This window comes from Bactrocera neohumeralis, chromosome 3 (assembly GCF_024586455.1).
Source record: "Bactrocera neohumeralis isolate Rockhampton chromosome 3, APGP_CSIRO_Bneo_wtdbg2-racon-allhic-juicebox.fasta_v2, whole genome shotgun sequence".
In the NCBI taxonomy this organism is placed as follows: Eukaryota; Metazoa; Arthropoda; class Insecta; order Diptera; family Tephritidae; genus Bactrocera; species Bactrocera neohumeralis.
In genome coordinates this window covers 13,313,091-13,319,669 of record NC_065920.1, presented here as the reverse complement: position 1 = coordinate 13,319,669, position 6,579 = coordinate 13,313,091, and positions in this window count along the sequence as shown.

Sequence of the window (6,579 nt, the reverse complement as noted above, 5' to 3'; positions counted from 1 at the left end):
CTTGGTGCGTTTGACTCTGTTTTTCAGCTAAAATATGCATTTATTGGAAAACCGAATGGAAAATGTTAAGCAACATGATGTGCTTAGAGTAAGCGTTGCGCTTAATTGACATTTGATAAACACTTTAATCACTGTGTCAATGTGAGACATGAAAAATATAACACTTACCAACTAGTATAGCCAGTAAAGCGCGCATAAACGCCTAAAAATATGCAGCGGCACATGCACTAATCCGCGCATGCAAATATATAGGTATGTTATACAGTACATAATTGAACATGGTACGTTAGCAGCACTGTGGGCGTTGTGCTCGCGCAGCGCCACGGCCACGGGCATCGCATTTCGTCACCGACGGCGCTGTGTCAATTGCAAATTTTAATCACCGGTGGCGTATACGCAACAACTCAAGTGCGATAAGTGGCATGGCGATTACTCACATAAACATAAAAGTATATACATACATACATGCACACACTCAGGTAATAATTATCACAAAGTCATGCCGCTGTGTTTGCGTTATTGTAATTATCAATGGATTGGCATGCGATTGCTGTTGCAATTACTTGTGATTTGTTTGCTTGCGGGCGCAAGTGCCAATTTGAATGAGTTCTGACGCAATCGAATGCTGGTCGCGCTCATGCAGACTTGCACGATAGGCTGAGTTAGTTATGGGGAGTGCCACAAAATCCCCAAACACATAATCCCCAAAATCAAAATCCCCAAAATTAAAATCCTCTAACACGAAATCCCCACCTTTTTTTTGAGGCAGTGTCACAAAATCCCCATTTTTTTATTTTTATTAAATATTATTAAAGATCATATAAAAAATAGTAAAACCGCTCTTTAGTTGAGTTTTAAATCGTAGTTACATATATTTGTACATATATGACAATATATTGACATAGACGAGAACGCATGACGGATTTAGAGGAAAAAAATAATTATTTCATCAATTTAGCGACTAAAAAGCTAAAAAAATAGTATTTAGAAAAGCGGCCCAGACCCGGATTTGAACCCAAAGCCCTTGCATGACAGCTGCAGACTCTAACCACTGAGCTACTGCTGCATGTAACAAAGGTTGACAAAATTAACAATATATGCAAGGAACAAGAAAACTTTGGTTTTCAGCAGCATTGTTATCGAGAAGAAACCAAAAGAATATAGAAAATCAGAGCATAATATAACATTGTCATCCATTAACCAATATACATATGTATGACTTAAAATTCAAATAGTACCGTTACCTTTTCTACAATTATTTTACCATATGCATTTTTTTCATATTATTTATCACATTGCATTTAATTTAATATTCGTGAAACCATTAAACACAGCGGCTACGCTGGCTAGGTTACGTTGTCCGGATGGACGAAAACACTCCAGCTCTGAAAGTATTCGACGTAGTACCCGCCGGGGGAAGCAGAGGAAGAGGAAGACCTCCACTCCGTTGGAAGGACCAAGTGGAGAAGGACCTGGCTTCGCTTGGAATATCCAATTGGCGCCACGTAGCGAAAAGAAGAAACGACTGGCGCGCTGTTGTTAACTCGGCTATAATCGCGTAAGCGGTGTCTACGCCAATTAAGAAGAAGAAGAGAAACCATTAAACATAAAATATCTCGTGAACTTCAACCTTAGATATAATATTGAGTATAGAATTCCCTTTTTCTGTGTGAAATACATTGAAATTAGGTTTAAAATTGCCTAATTTCAATGTATTTCACACAGAAAAAGGGGATTTTGATTTTGGGGATTTAGATTTTGGGGATTTTGATTTGGGGATTTTGATTTTGGGGATTATGTGGTACACCCTTAGTTATGAATGGGTATGATACTTACTTTGTATATTGAAAGTTGATGGAGTAATGATGCTAGTGAGTAAATTGGTACATACGTTTTAAATACTTTTGGAATATAAAATTGTATTATTATATAAAAAATAAAATAAAATAAAATAAAATAAAATAAATGGTATTAAAATATATTTATTTTGATTTTAATAGGTCAGTTTGTATGGCAACTATGTGATTTAGTGGTCCGATTTGAATAATTTATTCGAATATTGTATGACAATGGCCTTGGAAAACAATATATGCCAAATTGTCTGAAGATATCTCGTCAAAAAAAAAGTTATTTTAAGAGAACTTGACTGACCATTCAACAGTTTGTGTGGCAGCCATATACTATATATGTTCGATATCGGGGATTCCAGCAAATGAGCAGCTTCTTTGGTAGAAAAGAAGGCCAGCAAAATTTCAGATCAATATTTCATAAGCTATGGGAATAGTTCGGTCATAAATATATTGACTGAGCTCAGCACGCTGATTATTTGTATGCTATGGATGTAGTACATTTCATTTAGGGTGTTTTTTTAAGTGGCGGGTCCCAAACCCATCCCTGGGAAGAGATGTTTCACCTTCTCACTTTAGCTCGCCTTTTTTTTTGGCTACCCAGAGGACACTTGGTCTAAGGCCGAAAGTCGTGAGCTGGTTGAGCCATACAGAGTTTGTCCGGAAAGTAATAGGACTGATTTTCTTCCACCGCGACTGTACTTCGGAGCCTGCGCGACCCGAGTGGATTCGGTAGAGAGCGTTCCTAACTAACGAACGAGTGGCTGGTCAGCTGTCTCCCGATCACCTGGGGACTCCCTATCCTGAGATTTTTTTAATCTACTAGTGGAGAAAATAATTCGAGCTGCAGATCTGAATAGAGAAGGTACAATCTTCTACAAGAGCGTACAACTGCTGTCGAATGCCTATGACATCAATATCATACCACCTTTGGGACAAACTTAATATTCTCTAATCAGGGTAGAATCATTCATATGATATTAACACACATAAACATTGCATTGCAATATTTATGCCGGAAAAATTTTAAAACCACTTCAATGACAAATACATATTTTAAAATCTTTGCATATTCTTAAAAACCCAGCTGTAAGCCACTCACATATACATAATTGTGTATTTTACTTCCACTAGCGCTAAAGCAAATATGAGCTAAGAATTTGCTATTACCATTTTTGACCCCAAAAAGTCAAGTGTATTTAGTGCCACGTTAAAAGACACCTACGGGCAAATGCCAAATATTGGTTATTCAATTTCCAATAGCTCCGTGCGCAAACTGCCGACAAAACGGCAATGAAATGCGCAACACTTGGCCGCAGAGAAAATGTTGATATTTCTAAAGTGACACTTTTAGCGTGAAAATATTTCAGCAAAGCCTATTTTGGAAACTCCAATAACACGCAGAGGTTGAGGAATATGACCACCAGCATGCAAACGTGCATACATACAAAAGTACAATATATGTGCTAGCAAAAATCACAGGCTTCGGGAGAAAAGAAGCTGCAGGCGAAAAATTGCTGAAGTACTGCTAATCCAACTTTTATTATTATTCCGCATGTGGCGGAGGCCTTAACCAAATTATTTGTATCCGTCAGAATTTTACTGCACAAGGTTGTTGCCCTACTTTTTGCATTTAAGCTAAGCAAGGGAACTATTTTTATATACACATACATACATATATACATGTGGAGGTATGTATGATAATGGCACTTGGTACTCCCTAGGCGTTTTTTCTTGTTGTTGGCAGTTGTGACAGACGATAGTGATAAAAAAATTCAATTTGTCTATTTCGTGAGTAGGAATAGGGATACCTCGATGTAAATGTAGGCGCATTTATACACCTATATATACATATAACAAAACTACGTGCATTGACTCTTCATTGTCCCGGAGGGCAAAATGTATAATTCGAAGTTAATAGAAACTCCCAATAGTGTTTCCTAGTAAGGAAGTAGAGTAAAGACATGTAAAGTACATATTATTTACATACTTTTAAAAAATATTAAGTATGTATATTTGTTTACATATTTTAACATATTTTCTCACTGAGGACAAGTTATAACTATTTCTTCCTTTGTACATCCATTTTTAGCTTTACTGACAATTATAAGAAATATTTATTAAAAATAAAAAAATAAATATCTGGTCAAAATTAATAAATCTGGTATTTTTTAACTAATTTGTTAAATATTTTTTATGTTATATATTTTGTTATAACTTTGCTTTATACGAAGTCTGTTAAAGTTTATTATGTATATATTGTAAAAGATGGCCTACATTTAGGCACATTCAAGTTATTTATTCAAGACACACACCATGAACGAAATTAATACATGTACACCTTGCATATATTGATATATTTTCATTATTTTTATAAAAACAAAATAAATAAAAACCAAGCTTAGTTTACATGCCATGAAATGTTAGGAATAAATAAAGTTATAACCATACCGTATTAGGTTTCGTACCAAAACAATGGCTATATGAAGTATATCCAACCCAATTATTGTTTTTATATGCAAGTTGGTTATGATGGTCAGACCATATTCCAGAAATCGATACTCTACTTCACTTTGGGTGAAGTCTTTATATATATGTATAATAGCTTTATGTGAACTCTATGAGGACTGATCAAAGATTAGGGAAGGTTTTTATTGCTTTATCAGGATTGTTCACAGATTAAGGCTGGCTATTATTGCTCGTACGGCCAGAAGCTTCATTCAATAAGTAAGTAACAGTGTATTTAACCTAACTTTATTGACAACATTAAAAAACAACATTGAAAACTTGAATCGTTGCTGGGCCTAGCTGAGCTATAGGCGTATATATTGTCCCATAATCTGAGGACTATAAAGTTTTATGAGCACAGTGGCTTGTCTCCTACCTACGCGGTGCGAAAGTTCACTCATACATGTCAACTGAGTACTTTAATAAACAAAACAGCAGCTAATTGCCAATTGTCATCACATAACCTAATTAAGTATGTATGTTCGAATAAGCTTCATGACAGCTATTAGCAATATGCGTATTTATAGTAGGGTGATTAATTTTTATTAGGATTTTTTTTTTCTCTGTGCTACCTGAAAATCTGTGGAAAATTTTATAGCTTACAAACTCGTTTTCAACAAAACAAATAATTTTTCACGTTGAAACCGGAAAAAATCACTGTGTTATGTATAGTATATGAGAAATTGAATTTTTGAAAAAAAAAATTTCAGAAATGAAAAAAATTTTGAAATTGAATTTTTCAAAAACGAAAAATTTTAAAAAGAAAAAAATTTGGGAAAAAATGTTTTTTTTTTTTTTAATTTGAAAAAGGGAAAACATTTAGTAAAAATATTTTTAAAAAATTCAATTTCTCATATATTGCACATAACATTTTTTAACTAGTGGCATACTTTTCTATTCTTTATAAGTATCCGATTTTCAAGCAACTTAGAGAAAGAAAAAGTATCACCTAAAAACGAAGCACCCTAATGTATAGCTTTGGTCAAGCATTCATCATTGTGGTTTTATTAAACTTTAACTGTTAAAGGTGACAGCTTAGCAGACACATCTTTAATATATATCATATACGAATTCTTCGTGGAAATTTTCACGTTATGTGGGTTGCTCATACGCCCCCATCAACCAGATAAGCAAGTCAAATCGACATTATGAATGAGTTAATATTGAATTGTTAATACGTCATATTTAATTGTGTCAAGCATCAATATAAACAGTTCTGATATAGTGAATATAGGTTAAGGTTAAAATGCTAGCAAAAAATATATCTTGGCTGATGAAATAACTGTTTAACTTAATTAAAAGGTAGCGCTTTGATATCTCTCTTCAAAGGCACATATCGATTTCTTTTGTTGTAATTCGATAATTTGCTCTGAAATGGAATTTGTGCAGGCCAAAATACCCAAAATCTCTGCTAAAATTCACCTTTTTTCTAAATAGTGCCATTTTGTCAATTTTTGTTTCTTTTTGGCCGCAAGTCAATGTATGGATAACATTTTCTAGTAGAAGGTTCTTTTAAGGTTTTCTTCACGCCTGTAACTGCAAAGAAAACCGAAAGACTTGCCGCGATTTCTTTATATTTTCAAAGCATACGACTAAATTGCAAGTGGCAGAATTTACGTCACTTTGGTTACGTGAAATATTCAACAATTCTTTAAATAAAAAACTTTCACTTACTGGCAGCCTGAAATTTTCAAAATAATTTTCAACCATATAAACACAATTTAACGGTACATTACATAAACAAACACATGTTTATAAACGCCTACAGGAAACCGTTCTGCGAAAAGCTTTTCCAAATGAGCTTTTTTTGACAACGCACAAAATGAACCAAAACAGTGAACGAATGAACGTTTTGTTGCCGACACAAAAAAAAAGACGACAATTCTTTCATACGCCTTATCAGCAACACTGAGGGACACTATGCTTCTTATCGCCAATGCGTCGGCTCGCGCTACCACTTGTGTGCATGTGCCGCTCATGTATTAGTGTGCGTGTGTGCACACGCTGCGTTTGCTACTTGCTCGGCCGCTGATGGCGCAATAACGATGAGGACGAAAGCGAGCAATACGACTACAACCACGGCAACGATGACGATGCCGATGCCGATGCCACCGACGACTCGTTTACGTATGTGTGGTTGTTGCGGAGGACTCCGCATGCGAACACTGCCTATCGCAGACAGCGTACATTGAAGGTGAACATATATGCTTTTGCGCTACGGTGT